The sequence below is a fragment of the Typopeltis vanoorti genome, chromosome 3, assembly GCF_054136105.1.
Source record: "Typopeltis vanoorti isolate ZY-2024b chromosome 3, IOZ_Tvanoo_1.0, whole genome shotgun sequence".
NCBI classification, from domain to species: Eukaryota; Metazoa; Arthropoda; class Arachnida; order Uropygi; family Thelyphonidae; genus Typopeltis; species Typopeltis vanoorti.
This window is the reverse complement of record NC_143551.1, coordinates 9,391,891-9,410,658: the sequence shown is the minus strand read 5'-3', so window position 1 is coordinate 9,410,658 and position 18,768 is coordinate 9,391,891. Positions and strand designations below refer to the sequence as shown.

Below are 18,768 nucleotides of genomic sequence, written 5' to 3'. Positions count from 1 at the left end.
TATGCGCCATAGTAACAATTATTTCACAACATTCAGAAGACTAAAGAATAATCAGTTCATTTTTGCAAATATTTCTGCCAGAAACTAATGGGCCATCATCAGTGTATCAGCATAATCACAGGATGAAGCAAGAACAAAGATACTATATACAGAACTTAGCCACATGCTGGAGTGCCACCATATGGAGATTACAAAATAAAATGAGATTGCAATTAACTAGAAATAAAATGATTGAATGACAAAGGATTATGTATATAAAAACAAGGGGCAGAGGAAAAAAGCATGTTATTACTTGATATTTATGAGGACATGATTCTCCTAAATCTTGGCAATGGATAGACAGTCATTCCAGTTTAAGTTTGGGCAGTGTAGTTGTGTTTCAGCCCTCTCTTTAAATAACTGCTCAAACCTTAACTGTCAGCAATTAAAAGGTGAACATTGGACTACAAGATAATGTGATCAGCATGCACTTCATTGATGTGCAAGGCCAGATTTTTCAGGTTTATTGTTGTTGATGTAAGTCAATTAGTCATTTCTCAGTTGAGCGCCCTGTTTATCCAAAGTACAAGTGGAGTCAAACCTGGTAAAAACCAGTGAGGGAGAAAGGGGAACTATGTGGATGGTAACCAGGAGGAGATTTTGTTGAAGAATGTAGAGACTAAACTATATCTTTCGAGGATCATTCAGTTGTCTCCAAGATGCCTGCAATGTATGGGATAGGGATTCATTGTACAAGTTCAGAGTTTGGGGGGATAGGCATTGTGTCCAAGATGCATTTGAGGTGAAGCAATTCTGTAATATAATCCATTGGATGGTGCTCAGTTCTTGTGTAGATTCTTGGAATTAGAGCAGATAACAGTGCTCTATTGAGCAAAGATTTGAAGATGCCTGTTTTTTGAGATGAATGGCTAAATTCTGTTATATGTGATAGCCTATGAAGGTAGTAGTAAGTATTCCAGATGGGATACAGGAAAGGAGGATGTCTAGGAAGGCTAAATTTCCATCCTTTTCTCTTTTCTAAGGTGAAGTTGATATGTGGGTGTAGGCTGTTGATTTTAAGGAAAGTGAGTAGAAATGCTTCTGAGTTCTGGCCAGAAAGCAAACACATAATCCACATAGTATACTCAGAAGGAAGGCTGAGGTTGGCAAGTGACAGTTCTCTTTTTAGAATTGGTTTCTGCAGATGAAGTAGCCTTAGTGCATGACAAAGTCGACAAAATATTTCATAGATGCTTTGTGTTTGGCCTCTGTAGGAGCTTAAAAAATGAGCTAAGAATTGGACTTGGTGATAGGTGGGGCTATATTGCAGCCAACTATGAGTCTGAGAGGTACTCTTTCTTTGGATCTTTGGTAGACCACACAAATGTGGGATTCTTCTAAAATAGGTCTTCAGTTTTTTTTTTTTTTTTTTTGATCACTCATCTGATCACTGTGTTGAGTAGAGAATTCATTTTATTAATTTGGTGGTTGGTAGAGTTCTGAGTGTGATTGTAATCCACGACAAGATCAATTACAAGATCGATCCACTTACTCCTGTAAGTGGATTGATCTTGTAATAGAAGGGAAATTTTTCTGTTGTACTTAGTAGTCTCCGTGATTGGTACAGTTTTTCCTTTGTCTGCTTTTATAATAGTGATCTGGTTGTTAGGTCGCAAGGATTTAAAATTTTAGTGAAAATTAGCCTTTCTGGACATTTGCTTTTTCTGTATCCCATGTATACATATGTGTATACTCTAGATGATCACCTTGATTTGAAGGTCAAAAGTCAAGTGATTATTTTGTTTTATATTAAACTGAAGTTTTAATATAACACAGTAGTTGTTTCCATAATTTTTAATAATGTATCCATATGGTGGTACTCGAATCTTCATACCTCAGTCATTATAGATGAAGCCCTTTGGTTTGATTCCCATTAGTGACGTGAGGAACCTTTATCTGGTCTCTTTCGACGAGATAAGGCATCTGGTCTCATATGGAGGTATGGGATTTTTTCACTCAGAAACTATGTCTTTTTGTCCCCCAAAACAGGCAAATTGGCCCTGTGAACACACACATCTACAGACATAGGACATACCGGGAGGCATAGGGCCAACTACCTTATCCTCCAGACAGTTACGGTTGTAAGAATAAGAAACCTCGACACCGTAAAAGGTAGAAGAGGAGGATTAAGAATGAAAGAAAGATGGTGGTTTTCCAGCCTGTGGCTTAGTTCTGTTTGTTCTAGCTTCACCTTTTGATTATGCTGATGAACCAATGATGGCCTGTTAGTTTCTGGTTGAAATAGAAATATTTGCAATAATAAAATTATCTTGTGAATATGTGTGTCTAATAATTGATATATTGTTATTGTTCTGAAGCTACAGTATGGTGCAAAAAAACAGTACTGAATAACTACGATATATGTTATGGAGTAAATGGATTTATTAACAAAGAAATATATGTTTTTCACCTGATATGTACATCCACAGCTATCAGTGGAATCTTGGTCGAATAATCGTTAATGATTGTAGATTGCCTGCTCAAAATCGACATCATGTCTTTCAAGACAAGTTTCATAGCACATGCAAATGTTCTCTGTCATCTTGGAAAACAAGGGTTGGTACATTTGCTGGACATATCATGTAATTTATCCTTTAGTTCAGGGATCGGCAATGTTTTCAGACTCACGGAGCACATTCAACTTTTATTTTTAATAATCGGGCCGCAAGTGTTTAATTAAGAAAAAATAGTGAGTGAAAAAATACTTAAGATATCAATTTTAAAAAAACACAGAAATATTTAAAGTACCAAATATGAAACCAGCATGAAAATGAAACTCAATGAAAAATTATTATCACGTAAAAACAAAGTAATATAGTTTATGGATCACAATATGTGTGTCTCCTTGCTTTATGTGACCTTTGTGATTGTTTTCCCTTAGCCAAATTATCTAGATCCACTTTACAACCTGAGGTGCAAATTTGAATCGAAGCATGCAAAGTTCAGAAGTCTCGTCGAGAAGGAAATTTATTTTTTCTAAAACTCATGGCAGAAAATGCTTATTCGCAAATGTATGTGCTTCCAAATGCGACTATCATCTTCTTTGCGAAATTGATTAATACTTCAAATTTTTTGGTAAGCATCGATAAAATTTTTGGATATTTTCTAATGAAAATGCGTTCTTTAAAGTTTCATTGTGCTGTAATTCCAAAACTTCTATCTGTAGTTGGTTTGGTACGTCATCAATGTCGACATTAAAAGTGTTCAAAAATAATCGCATTTCGATTCTATTTTTATGAAATCAACAAATCTTTGAAACTTCTGTTTGTAAATCTTCAATAACACCAACAAAAGGTCCTTTTGTCATCATCAAATTCCTGCCATGTACCCTCAAGGGGTGTACAGGATATGACAGTACTACATGAAAAATTTACATCATTACTAACTTCCTATCTACAATTTTCCTCCAAATCAGTCTATTACTTGTCAATACTCCAACATTGTCAGATCTTATATTTCTATCATCTAAGGCACTTTGTACCGTATCAATCCACCTATATCTCGGTCTTCCTCTGGGTCGTTTTGCTGCCAACCTGGCAGAGAACACTTGTTTTGCTAATCTTTCCTCGCCCATTCTGTTTAAGTGACCATACCACCTGAGATTAGCTCTGCTAACGCATTCCTGGATGCTGACAATGTCAAGTTCTTTCCTAATATCCTCATTTTTAATATGATATTGCCATTGATGCCATCTGTTCACGCCTCTAATCTTTCTCAGGACTCTCATATCTGCGGTCTCTAGTCTTTGGTCAAGTGTTTTACTTCTGACCCAGCTCTCAGATCCATAAGTTAAAACTGGTTTGAACACTGTCTTGTATACAGCTAATTTAGTGTTCCGACTAATTTCTCTCTTATTCCATATGAATTTATTCAATTGACTTCCCACCATACCAGCTTTGCTGATTCTGTTGTCTATTTCTATATTTAATTTACCATCTTCACTAAAAATCGTGCCTAAGTAACTGAAATGTTTTACTTGTTCCACAGGTTCTCCATTCACAACACAGTTGACATTTTCAATGATTGGACTATTTTCATTGTCTTTGTCTTTTTATTGCTGACCTTCATACCATATCTATTACAACAGCTATTCAATTTAGTCAGAGAATCTTGCAGACTTGTAGCGGATTTATTTAGAAGTATAACATCATCCGCATAAAGCAAAGAGCTGACATTAACATCTCCAATTTCGATATCAGGTTTAATACCACTTTCCTTCATAATGTGATCCATATAGATAATGAATAACAGAAGGGATAATGTGCATCCTTGTCTCACACCAGATTTAACATTAAACCTGTACTTCCTTCAATTCTAACTGCTGACTTACAACTCAAATAAACACTAAGTATTGCTTGATATAATGCCCCATTGACACCATATAACTGCAGCGTATTGAATAGCTTCTCTCTTGGCACCTTGTCATATGCCTTTTCCAAATCGACAAAACTTAAATACAGATCTTTGTTATATTCCCATGCTTTCTCGACTATTTGTCGTAAAGTGAAGATCTGATCCTGACAGCCTCTATTTGGCCTGAATCCAGCTTGTACTTCACCATGCTTTTCTTCCACAATTCTTCTCAACCGTTTCTCAAGTATACTTGCATAGATCTTGCCAGGAACACTCAGTAGGGAAATACCTCTGTAATTCTCACATTCAGTTTTATTTCCCTTTTTATATATGGGTACTATGAGAGCTCTACTCCAATCATCGGGAATTCGTCCCTCAGTCCAGGCTTTCTGAACTATGCGGTGCAGCCACTGCAAGACTTTTATACCACCATACTTCAGCATTTCTGTTCGAATATCATCTACTCCTGCTGCCTTTCGACATTTAAAGCCTTTGATGGCTTTTTCTACTTCAAGTATGGATATGTATTCCTGACTGCATGCCTGGTCAGTGTTTTTTATCACTGTGCTATCATCACTGCTTGTTTCATTTAGCAGTTTTTCAAAGTAATTACTCCATACTTCAAGGATATCTTTTTCTCCTGGTTTCATGTCTCCTTTATCATCTCTAACTCCTTTTACAGCACTCTTTCCTCCATTCCTAAGCTTCTTCAACAACCTCCAGAATATTTTGCCACCTTCTTGATATTTATTTTCTATATTCTTGCCAAAGTCCTCCCATGACTTTTGTTTAGCTAGTTTTACACACTGTTTAGCTTTCTTGCATTTGTCTCTGTATTCTGTAAGAGTAAAAGCTGACTTATTTGCCAGGAACTTTTGATATGCTTTCTTCTTTTCCTTCACTGCCTCTTTAACTTCCTGTGTCCACCAGGGAGTTCTGATTTTTTTATCCTTGCACACAACCTCACCACATGCCTCTCTGGCAGAATCAATCAATGTTTTCTTCAGAGTTTGCCACTGAATCTCCAAGGTTTGATTCCTGTTCTCAAACTCTTTCATATTCTTTTCAATAATCTTTCTGTATTTTAGTCTGCAGTTCACATCTGAGAGCTGTTCAACTTTTATTCGCTTTAAAACTTTCTTACATGTTATTCTTTTCAATATGAAATTCAATTTTATCCTGCTCAAGACTAAATAGTGATCACTTCCAATTTCAAATCCTCTGTACACTCTGGTGTCCTGCACCAGGGAGAAAACATCACTATCAACAATAACATAGTCAATGAGACATGTGAATTTGTGCACATTTTTATGTGAACATGGTGTTAGTAATAACCAGTCCATGTCCTGAGCAGAAATCCAACAGATATTTGCCATTATTATTAGCTTTGCTCTTTTCTCCAAATTTTCCCAAAATATTTTTATATGTCTCACAATCATTTTCTACTCTGCTATTTAGATCCCCAACAAGGACCAACTTTTCATTTTTCATTGTGTCAGTTGCTTTTTCTAAAGCGTCAAAAAATTCCTCCACTTTTCCCTTAGTAGAACCTTCTGTGGGACCATAGGCACAAATAAGTCTCATTGTCCAGTTCCCCATTCTCATATTTGCTCACATTACTCTACTTGAGTCTGGCTGCCATTCAAGAAGATTAGCCTCGTATTTAGTGTTGAATACTATGGCTACTCCTTCTTTTCCTTGATTGTCATTGCCTGAATATAACATTTTGTATTTATTCCTCAGAAAGATCTCACCAGTTTTGGTCTTTTTTGTTTCAGTCACCCCTATTATGTCGATCTGGTACTTATCTAATTCCTCAGCTAGCTCCATTTCTTTGCCATTCAGGCTTCTTACGTTGATAGTACCGATCTTTAACTCTGGTGATGTTGAGTTGGGGTTTGTTTTCAGATTTGTTCCAGTAGCTGACTTTTCGCTGTTCGCCCTGGTTCCCTGGCGAAAACAATGGGTGCCTTGTTTAACCGGGCGACGCCCCAGCCCGCATGAAATTTTGTCATGTTGTACCATCATTTTTTATTTTGGTTTAACCAATAAGAATACAATTTGGTCGGCTAAATCCCAAATTGCCAGCCCATCCTCGTTCGTTTAGTATCAAAGTAGATACCCAACAGGGCGCACCACGAGAATGTGAGGATTGGACATTAGGTCAGAAGCCCTGGTTGGTTCTCCGCATTCCTTTAAAGGCTATGTGGAGGTCTCCTCTCAGTTATACAGCTCTGACCCTTAAGCACAGGTGATATCACGAAGCATAGGTATAAAATTATTTTTAATTTATTATTCATATTATAAAATGTATTATTTAGATAATTCAACATATAATCCACATGCCATGTAAGTATGGTCGACCTTTTATGGGCCACCCACCAAAAATACATGTTTGGGCCACATGCAGGCTGCCGGTTGCCGATCCCTGCTTTAGTTCATCAAGGTTTGAAGGCACGTCATGGTTGAATACACATTCCTTCAACATACCCCAAACGAAGGAATCAAGTAGTGTGAGATCAGGAGAATGTGAAGGGTATGGCAATTCTGTGAGCTTTGAAATGAGCCTCCCAGGGAAGTTTTTTGATAAATAGGCTCTAGACCCACTTGATTTGTGACAGGCTGCTCCATCCTGTTGGAATATCTGTGTATGAAATGGAATATTTTTTGCACCACTTGCTTGGACCATTTGCTCTACCAGCTCGTTATAAATTAAAATACTGTTGACAAATATCTTTGCTTCCATCATCAACACCATTGCTTCAGCTAAATGTAATGGGGTAGACTACACATGCTCTTCTATTAATGTGCATGTAATCAAATGGCATATCTCGTACCGTGTGTCTGAATGGGGGGGGGTCAAAGTTCAGTCCTGGTTTTTTTTCTGCCATACCATATTATGTTTCATTTATCAGTGATACCAAATTTGTTTCCACATATTCATCCATATAAAAGAATATTTTAATTTCTTTCTGTCTTATCTTACATTGTAAATGATGATGGAATTCAAACAAATTTGAAAGAACTTTTGCAGGTGGAAAAAAGGAAGTAAGGGGTGGGGAAGAGAATTGCAATGGAATTCTCTTCCACTGCAATTCTCTATTAGTATTCCACCTCAGATAGCTTCAGACTCACTTCTGCATGGAAAATTGTTACTGATATTGCAATCATAGCTTTTTACACTAACTGAATTTAAATTATCTGTTATCATTAATAGCAAATCCTCTTCCTTTCTTATCTTGTTTCTCTTCATGAAAAATAGTGTATCCTTTACACTCAATAGCATCTGCACTGTTATTAGAGTGTCATTCTCTGAGAGCCAGGTCATCTCACTAATGCCTATAATCTAGGGCCACAACATATTCACCAAGGCAACAAACTCAATCCCTTTACTCCTGATATTTATGGCATAATAAGTTACCCTCCAGGATTTTTTGTATATTGACCTCTGTGGTCTGGATGACCCAGTTGTTCAACTTGTGATATCTATTCAATGTCAAATGCCTCGCTTGTGCAGACATCCTTGTATGTACTTAATAAATTAGAAATTGAAATTAGAAATTTCTTAATGCATAGATTCTTACCATTTCTGGTCATCATGATTTAGCCACTGACTCTCTCTATTAGGTCTCATAGCAATCAATAATTTCTCCAGACTCCTGATACCCAGTACATTTAAGTTCAGGCTATTCATATTATATAAATCCATTCTTACCTCAGTATAAATTTAAATGTATCTTCTTTGCGAATTAATAATTTACCATAGTTGAAAATAAAGTTCAAGTGATGGAAGTTTTTTCCACTTGGTTAGACTATAAATTATATATTTAGTTTAATCCTTTATCCAAGTGTAAACAAACAAAGTTTGCGTCTGAAGTTTCTTCAGGACTGGGACAACTGATGGCAAAAGTGGATCAAACTTCACATCACTTGGCTTAGTATCCCATAATGCAAAGCAAATCTCCTTGCAGACATGTATAATGCTATGCATTATGGGAAGGGTCACTACCCAGACCAGTTTCAACCTTTATTAAGGTCTCTTCAGTGGGAGCCAGACCCAGAGGTGATACCAAGGTTGAAGCAATGCAGAAGTCATATTTACCTATATGAGTTGCCAAAAGGTGCCACGAGTAACCCCAGTCCTAAAGAAACTTCAGGTGCAAACTTTGTTTGCTTACACTTGGATAAAGGATTAAACTAAACATATAACTTAAAGTTCAAGTGAAAAAAGCAACTTGTTAACATTGGATTTAAAGCCTACTCTTTAGGAAATACCAAAGATAGAAAGCATTCTAAAGGACAGCAGTAGGGGCAGTGAACAAAAAGGAGTAAAACATTCTTCTTTGCTTTTGTAGTTCAGTGGTGAAGAGTGCTAAGTAGTCACTTAGCACATTAAGAGTTTTAGAGGAAAGCAGTGTGTGTTGGGGGATAAGAATTACTGTTATTAGTCCTGATGGACAGTGACTGAAATATCTATAGAAAATGTCAGTAACAATAGCAACTGAATACGTGTGGAAAATAAACCACCAATTGGTAAGAGACAAGTCATTAATCAACCTAATTATTCTCTTCTCTCTTTAGAGTCAAGTACAGAATTGGACAGTTGCTTCCACTCTTCTGACCCAAGCACCTTCTCTGAGTGTGTCACAGAAATTAAGGTATGATCTCTATTAGGTTTTGGAATGAGGACAGTATGGCTTGCTACAAATTCACTTGCTATCTGTCCTGATGAGAGAAAAGAATTAAATAGTATAACTAGAATGGAAAGAATAAAATCCCAGGCCTCACGGTCAAGTTCTATCCCTAAACCATCAGGTCCTGGGGATTTTCTTGTCTGTCATTCTTTATATGGTAATTTCAGATGCTGTAATGCAGCATCTGAAATTACCATCTGAAATCTGAAAACAAGTGTTCGGACCTGTTTGGGACAGACAGAAAGTTTTCAAGTAACAGTTGGCTTGCATCAAGGGTCAGCATTAAGTCCATTTCTGTTTAATATTGTGATGGAGGTGGTAACAGAGGAGGTGAAAGAAGATGCACCTTGGACAATGTTGTATGCAGATGACATCTTGCTATGTGTAGATTCAAGAGAAGAAGCAGAAACTAAACTGGAAAGATGGAGAAAAGTACTGGAAGAGAGAGGTATGAGACTGAGCAGAAGTAAGACAGAGTATATGTGTTGCGCAGTGAGCGCCGGACAGGAGACGGATCTGGAGCTGGAAGGAAATGTCATCAGGAAGGTGAGAGACTTTAGATACTTAGGTTCAACAGTGGAAGAAGATGGAGGAGCTGAGAAGGAAGTGGGATGCAGGATACAAGCGAGTTGGAGGAACTGGAGGGAGATGGCTGGAGTGTTAGGCGATAAGAGGGTGCCGATCAATCTGAAAGGCAAAATTTATAGGACAGTAGTGAGGCCAGCTATGACATATGCTATAGAAACTGTGGCCCTGAGGAAAAATAACATCAGCAGGATGGAAGTAGCAGAGATGAGAATGCTTAGGTGGATGTGCGGTGTGACCAGAAAGGATCATCTGAGAAATGACTATGTCAGGGGAACAGTGAAAGTTACGATTAGGAGCGAAAATACAGGAGGCAAGGTTGAGATGGTTTGGTCATGTGATGAGGAGGGAGGACGAATATGTGGGAAGAAGGGTCATGCAGATGGATGTGCAAGGAAGGCGGAAGCGTGGGTGGTCAAAGAAGAGATGGAGGGAGCTGGTAGAAGAGGACTTGAAGATGAAGAACTTGGATGTGGTGACAGCCCAAGACAGGAAGGTGTGGAGGAGACTCATAACAAACAGTGACCCCACTTAAGTGGGAGAAGCTGTAGAAGAAGAATTTCAGATGCTGTAATAGGTCTGTCAAACCCATCTTAGATATGAATAGGAAAGCCATTAATGTTTCAAGAGTTATAATTTCCAAGTACTATTGTCTTCAAACAGATTTTTGTAGTGTTTCTGAGTGGTGAACATGTCTTCACCATCAATGCAGATTTCAGTGATGGTCCTTTCTTTTGCAGAAGTTTGTGAATTGTCTATTGAAGAAAGCAGCTGAAGAGCAATCTGCTAAGTGCTGGTGTATTCTTATTTTAAAATTTCTTTATTCTGCTTGTTTCTGCCTTTCCCACTTGTAATGATGTTGCTGCATTCTATGCATTACATTGGTTTGTTTGACCTTTATTGAGGTCTCATCGGTGGGAATCAGACTGGGAAGTGATACCAGAGTTGAAGTAATGCAGAAGTAATATTCCATATACAAGTAGCCAAAAGGTGTCACAACTTATTATTAAAATACTTGAGATTAGAGATAGATGTTGAAAGTTTTTCCACTTGGTTATATTATAAATTAAAGAGAACAAGAAATTATATTCTTGATTTCATCCTTTATCCAATTGTAAGCAAACAAAGTTTGCACATGAAGTGACTTCACACGACATTGCAGAAACCATTAATTTTACAAGCACCAGAATATCATTAAGAGTTAAATTTTGCACTAGAGTGTACAGGGGATTAAAATTGGAAGTGATCACTATTTAGTCTTGAGCAGGATAAAATTGAATTTCGTATTGAAAAGAAGAACGTGTAAGAAAGTGTTAAAGTGAATAAAAGTGGAGCAGCTCTCAGTTGTGAAGTGTAGACTAAAATACTCAAACATAATTGAATAAAAAACGAAAGTTTGAGAACAGGAACCAAACCTTGGAGATTCAGTGGCAAGCCCTGAAGAAATCAGTGATTGATTCAGCCAGAGAGGCATGTGGTGAGGTTTTCTGCAAGGATAGAAAATCAGAACTCCATGATGGATGCAGGAAGTTAAAGAGACAGTGAAGCAAAAGAAGAAAGCATATCAAGAATTTCTGGGGAATTAGTCAGCTTAGAGAATTATTATTATGTGACACCTCCAGGGAATCCATCGAGAGAGAGTGTGCTAACAGCATCGAACTACTAACTGTGCTCAAACTTGCTTAACTTTTTGCGAGCCATTAATTGCAGAGGCTCTACCAATTGACCAACCTTTGCTGGTACAGAGACAAACGTGAGAAAGCTGGATGCTGTGTAAAATTAGCTAAACAAAAGTCATGGGTTCGTAAGAACATAGAAAATAAATATCAAGAAGATGACAAGATATTCTAGAGGCTGTTGAAAAAGCTCAGAAATGGAGGAAAGAGTGCTGTAAAAGGAACTAGAGATGATAAAAGGTGACATGAAAACTGGAGAAAAAGATATCCTTGATGTATGGAGTAATTACTTCAGAAAATTGCTAAAAAAAACAATCAATGATAGCACAGTGGTAAAAAAAACATTTAACAAGCATGCAAGCAATCAGGAACACATATCCATACATGAAGTAGTAAACACCATAAATGTGGAAAGGCAGCTGGAGTACATGATATTCGACCAGAAATGCTCAATTATGGAGGTATAAAAGTCTTACAGTGGGCTGTACTGCATAGTTCAGAAGGCCTGGACAGAGGGATGATTTCTAGATGATTGGAGTAGAGCTCTCGTAGTACCCATATATAAAAAGTTCCCTACTGAGTGTTCCTGGTAAGATATATGCAAGTATACTTGAGAAATGGTTGAGAAGGATTGCGGAAGAGAAGCTTGGTGAAGAACAAGCTGGATTCAGGCAAAATAGAGGCTGTCAGGATCAGATTTTCACTTTACGACAAATGGTTGAGAAATCATGGGAATATAACAAAGATCTGCATTAAAGTTTTGTAGATCTGGAAAAGGCATATGACAAGGTGCCAAGAGAGAAGCTATTCAATATGCTACAGTTATATGGTGTAATGGGGCATTATATCAAGCAATACTTAGTCTTTATTTGAAGACTTGAAGAATGGAAGGAAGTACAGGATGGTTTGATGTTAAATCTGGTGTCAGACAAGGATGTACATTATCCTAGTTATTCGTTATCTATATGGATCACATTATGAAGGAAAGTGGTATTCAACCTGATATCAATATTGGAGATGTTAATCTCAGCTCTTTACTTTATGTGAATGATGCTATACTTCTGATAAATCCATTGCAAGTCTGCAAGATTCTCTGACTAATTTGAATAACTGTTGTAATAGATTTGGTAAGAAGGTCAGAAATGACAAAACAAAGACAATGAAAATAGGCAGAAGCATTGAAAATATCAACTTCATTGTGAATGGATAACCTATAGAACAAGTAAAACATTTCATCTACCTAGGCACAATTTTTGTGGATGAGGATGGTATATTAGATATAGAAATAGACAACAGAATCTACAAAGCTGGTATGATAGTAACTCAATTGAATAAATTTATATGGAATAAGGGAGAAATTAGTCAGAACATTAAATTAGCTGTATACAAGACAGTGTTCAAACTAATTTTAACTTATGCATCTGAGAGCTGGGTTAGAAATAAAACACAACGAAAGATAGAGACCACAGATTGAGAGTCCTAAGAAAGATTAGGGGCATGAACAGATGGCATCAGTGGCGATATCATATTAAAAATGAGGATATTTGGAAATTACTTGACATTTTTAGTATCCACAAATGTGTTAGCAGAGCTAATCTCAGGTAATATGGCATCTTAAATAGAATAGGAGAGGAAAGATTAGTGAAATAAGTGTTCTCAGTTCACATTAGCAAAAGAAGTGGCAGGAAAATGACCTGTTGGGAGACCAAGATGTAGGTAGATTGATACAGTAAAAACTGCCTTAGAAGAGAGAAATATTAGATCTGATAATGTTGGAGTCTTGGCAGGTAACAGATCGATTTGGAGGAAAAGTGTAGATAGGAAGATAGTAATGATGTAAGTTTTTCATGTAGTACTATCATATCCTGTACATCCCTTGAGGGTACAAGTCAGGAATTTGATGATGATGATGTTGAACCTTGAAGTCTCAGTGGCATACTGAAGAAGTAGACATTGATTGATTCAGCATGTGGTGAAGTTTTCAGCAAGGATAGAAAAATGAGAACACTCTGGAAGACACAAGAAGTTAATGAAGCAGTTATGGAAAAGAAGAATGCATACTAAAAGTTCCTAGCACATGAGTCGGCAGATTCTCTGAAAGAATACAGAGAAAAGAGAGATAAGCTGTGTGTAAAAGTAGCTAAACAAAAGTCTGAGTAGACTGGTAAGAATATAGCAAATAAATATCAGGAAGGTGACAAAATGTTCTGGATGCTATTGAAGAAGCTTAGAAATGGAGGAAAGGTACTGAAGATAAGGATATCCTAGATGTCTGAAGTAATTACTTTGAAAGAATGAATTAAATGATTGAAGCTGTGACAGAACCATACTAGAAAATTTTCAAGAGTAATGCAAAGAGGAGTACATATCAATACTTAGGTAGAAAAAGCCATAAATATTGGAAATTTGGAAAGGCAGCTGGAGTAGATGATATTCTACCAGAAATGCTTAAGTATGGAAGTATGAAAGTTTTGTAGGGCTACACTACAAAACTTTTATACCTTCATAGGTAAGCTATTCCAGTACGCTACTCTAATGATTTGAGTAGAGCTCTCATGATACCAACCATAAAAAAAAGAGAATAAAACTGAATGAGAATTACACAGGAATTTCTCTACTAAGTGTTCTTGGTATGATTCATGCAAGCATACTTGAAAAGAGGTTGAGAAAGATTGTGGAAGAGAAACTTGGAGAAGAAGCTGGGTTCAGACCAAATAGAGGTTGTGAAGATCAGATTTTCACTTTAAGAACAAATAGTTGAGAAATCGTGGGAATATGATAAGGAACTGTACTTAAGTTCCTTATCATATTCCCACTGTAAAACTAGCTAAACAAAAGTCATGGGAGGACTTTGGCAAGAATATAGAAAATAAATATCAAGAAGGTGGCAAAATATTCTGGAGGTTGTTGAAGAAGCTTAGGAATGGAGGAAAGAGTGCTGTAAAAGGAATTAGAGATGATAAAGGTGAAATGAAAACAGGAGAAAAAGATATCCTTGAAGTATGGAGTAATTACTTTGAAAAACTGCTAAATGAAACAAGCAGTGATGACAGCACAGTGGTAAAAAACACTGACCAGGCATGCAGTCAGGAATACATATCCATACTTGAAGTAGAAAAAGCCATCAAAGGCTTGAAATGTGGAAAGGCAGCAGGAGTAGATGATATTCGACCAGAAATGCTGAAGTATGGTGGTATAAGAGTCTTACAGTGGCTGCACTGCATAGTTCAGAAAGCCTGGACAGAGGGACGAATTCCCGATGATTGGAGTAGAGCTCTCATAGTACCCATATATAAAAAGGGAAATAAAACTGAATGTGAGAATTACAGAGGTATTTCCCTACTGAGTGTTCCAGGCAAGATCTATGCAAGTATACTTGAGAAACGGTTGAGAAAAATTGTGGAAGAAAAGCTTGGTGAAGAACAAGCTGGATTCGGGCCAAATAGAGGCTGTCAGGATCAGATCTTCACTTTACGACAAATAGTCGAGAAAGCATGGGAATATAACAAAGATCTGTATTTAAGTTTTGTCGATTTGGAAAAGGCATATGACAAGGTGCCAAGAGAGAAGCTATTCAATACGCTGCAGTTATATGGTGTCAATGGGGCATTATATCAAGCAATACTTAGTCTTTATTTGAGTTGCAAGTCAGCAGTTAGAATTGAAGGAAGTACGGGAAGATGGTTTAATGTTAAATCTGGTGTGAGACAAGGATGTACATTATCCCCTCTGTTATTCATTATCTATATGGATCACATTATGAAGGAATGTGGTATTCAACCTGATATCAAAATTGGAGATGTTAATGTCAGCTCTTTGCTTTATGCGGATGATGTTATACTTCTAAATAAATCCGCTACAAGTCTGCAAGATTCTCTGACTAAATTGAATAGCTGTTGTAATAGATATGGTATGAAGGTCAGCAATAAAAAGACAAAGACAATGAAAATAGGCAGAATCATTGAAAATGTCAACTGTGTTGTGAATGGAGAACCTGTGGAACAAGTAAAACATTTCAGCTACTTAGGCACAATTTTTACTGAAGATGGTAAACTAAATATAGAAATAGACAACAGAATCAGCAAAGCTGGTATCGTGGGAAGTCAATTGAATAAATTCATATGGAATAAGAAAGAAATTAGTCGGAACACTAAATTAGCTGTATACAAGACTGTGTTCAAACCAATTTTAACTTATGGATCTGAGAGCTGGGTCAGAAGTAAAACACTTGACCAAAGACTAGAGACCGCAGATATGAGAGTCCTGAGAAAGATTAGAGGCGTGAACAGATGGCATCAATGGCAATATCATATTAAAAATGAGGATATTAGGAAAGAACTTGACATTGTCAGCATCCAGGAATGCGTTAGCAGAGCTAATCTCAGATGGTATGGTCACTTAAATAGAATGGGAGAGGAAAGATTAGCAAAACAAGTGTTCTCTGCCAGGTTGGCAGGAAAACGACCCAGAGGAAGACCAAGATATAGGTGGATTGATACGGTACAAAGTGCCTTAGACGATAGAAATATAAGATCTGATAATGTTGGAGTCTTGACAAGTAACAGACTGATTTGGAGGAAAATTGTAGATAGGAAGTTAGTAATGATGTAATTTTTTTCATGTAGTACTGTCATATCCTGTACACCCCTTGAGGGTACATGACAGGAATTTGATGATGATGATGATGATGACTTAAGTTTTATAGATCTGGAAAAGGCGTATGACAAGATGCCCAGAGAAAGGTTTTCCAAAACACTATGGTTATATGTGGTGAATAGAACATTATACAGAGCAACACATAATCTATATTTAAACTGTCAGTCAGCAGTTAGAATTGAAGGTAATATATAAAGATGGTTTGATGTAAAATGAGAGGTAAGACAAGGATGCACATTATCAACCCTTATCTATATGGATCACATTATAGATGAAAGTGGCATCAAGCCTGATATTAGAATTGGAAATATCAAACTTAGTTCTTTGCTTTATGCATAGGTTGTTGTACTCCTATACATATCCAGTGCAAGTCTCCAGGATTCACTAACTAAATTTGAATAACAGCTGTAACAAATATGTCATGAAAATCGATAAAATGACCAAAACTATGAAAATAGGCAGGATCATAGAAAACTTCAGCTGTATTTTTGAATGGAGATCCTATAGAACATGTAAAATATTTCAGCTATTAAGGCACAGTTTTTAGTGAAGCTTGGTAGGATAATTCTGGAAATAGACAACAGAATAAGCAGAGATGGTATTGTGGGTAGCCAGCTGAATAAATTTATATGGAGTAAGTTTAAACACTATATATTTGACAATATATAGTGTTTAAACCAGTTTTAAGTTATGGATCTGAGAGTTGGGTTGGAAACAATGACTAGAGACCACAGATATGAGGGTTGTGAGAAAAATTAGAGGAGTGAACCGATGGCATCAATGACAAAATAATATTAAAAATGAAGATATTAGAAATTAACTTGACATTATTAGCATTCAAGAATGTTTAAGCAGAGCTAATCTAAGGTGGTATGGCCACTTAAATAGGATGGGTGATGGCAAGATGGTAAGAAACAGACCCAGAGGAAGACCAGGGTCTAGGTGGATTGATTCAGTTAAAGTGCCTTAGAAGCATGAAATGTTAGATACTGCAATATGGGAGTGCTCACAAGTAATAGATTGATTTGGAGGAAAATTGCTGATAGGAGATTATTAATATTGCAAACTTAATCATGTAATGTTGTCATAGTAACCTGAACACCCCTTAGGTGTGCATATAAGGAAATTGATGATGATATGGTGTCGAGGCTAGCTGGTGAACGGTCGTGCTATCGGAGAGCTCCTGAGAGATTTGTGTTTTTTGTTGATTTATTGGTGTTTTGGATTCAATTTAATGGACTTAAGTGTTTAATTTTGGTATATTATTAGAGCTTTATTAACGTGGTTAGTGTACTAAAGTGTTTTATAACATAATCTATGTCGGAAGTCGCCGCTAGATGGATTCGTAATGAGTAGTGTTCGTGCAAGCTCCAGATAAGATAAGTATCATTTTCAGTTATCGATACAAATTACTTAAAATTGTGTAGTTTTGTTTTGTTTGCCTTGCGTATTTTAGTGCGTCTATTTTTGGTGTGTTATAACGTTTAATTTGACAAAACACATTACAGATAAATATGGCACCTGTGCGTAGGAAAATGGCGGCCAGTAATGAAGGTTCGCCATCGTTATCAAAGAACGGTAGCATAAAAGAAATGAGTCAGTGTACTAGCTGTGAAATGTACGCTTTGCAGAGTGCGGTCGGAGTGTGGTTAGATGATGATAAAGGATTGAATGTGTGTAGAAAATGTAGGGAGAATGCGGAATTGAAGTGTATTTCGGATCGTGAGTGTGATATTTTTGTCAACCTTCAAAATGAAGGAAATAGGGATATGACAAGAAACGGCAAGGTTGTACATGAAAATTGTGAGAGTGTGAATGTAGAAAGTGTGAATGATAGTATAAATGGTTTCTCAGAGAACAAAAAAGATGAGATAGATGCATTGAGTGAGATCGCGTTGTTGAATAGTGCGATAGAAAGAGCAAAACAGCAGCTAGAGTGCATGAACAAAAGTAGACTGAATGAACCAACCAATAATAAAAGATATGACAGGAAAAATAGACGTATGAATGTGAACATGAACAAAATGAAGGATAGAGTGCTGTATGGAGACTCGTTAGTACGAGGTGTGTTAGTAGAGGATTTGACAAAATCGTACCAACCTGGTGCGACCATAAAGGATGTAACTGAGTCTATTAGAGAGCAAAAGGAAAGGGTGAAAGAAATGATTGTTGTGGCAGGTACGAATGATTTGAAAGGAGATAAAATGGAAATGATAGAAGACCTGAATGAATTGTTTGAGGTAGCAAAAGAAAAGAGTGAGAGAGTTAGAATGATTAGTCTTTTGCCACGGTATGACAGTGAAATGTTTAAAAGGAGGGCTATAATTGCAAATGACTTTATGCTTGGGTTATGTATGACGAGTGGTGTGGAATTTGTGGATGTGTGGAGTGAGTTTGATGGGTGAAAGGATCTATATAAGATGGATGGCTTGCATTTGAATGGTTACGGTGTAAGAAGACTTGAGAAAGTGTTGCTGAATGTAGTGGATGTGCAAATTCAGGGAAACTAGATTTGTTAGGGGGGGGGTAGAGATACAGTCCTTATGGAGGCAGTTGAATGTAAGAATGAATATAATATGCCAGAGCAAATAAGGACAACAAATCAGAGAGGGATAGTTAATATAAGGCATCAAGGTAGGGTTGGGGCTAATGGGGGTCTTAAATTCATGTACACTAATACTAGGAGTATTAGGAACAAGAAGGAAGAGTTTTTGGCCATGGTTGGCACTTCCAGACCACAGGTTATAGGTATTAGTGAAACATGG

The 18,768-nt window shown here is 36.9% G+C and overlaps 1 protein-coding gene across 1 annotated transcript in view; it reads left to right on the top strand.

Annotated features, from left to right (window-relative positions):
- The window catches only part of LOC150107901 (small G protein signaling modulator 3 homolog), a 231,624-nt gene that overhangs the window by 92,515 nt on the left and 120,341 nt on the right, over positions 1-18,768 (top strand). The gene's annotated exons all lie outside the window — the stretch shown is intronic.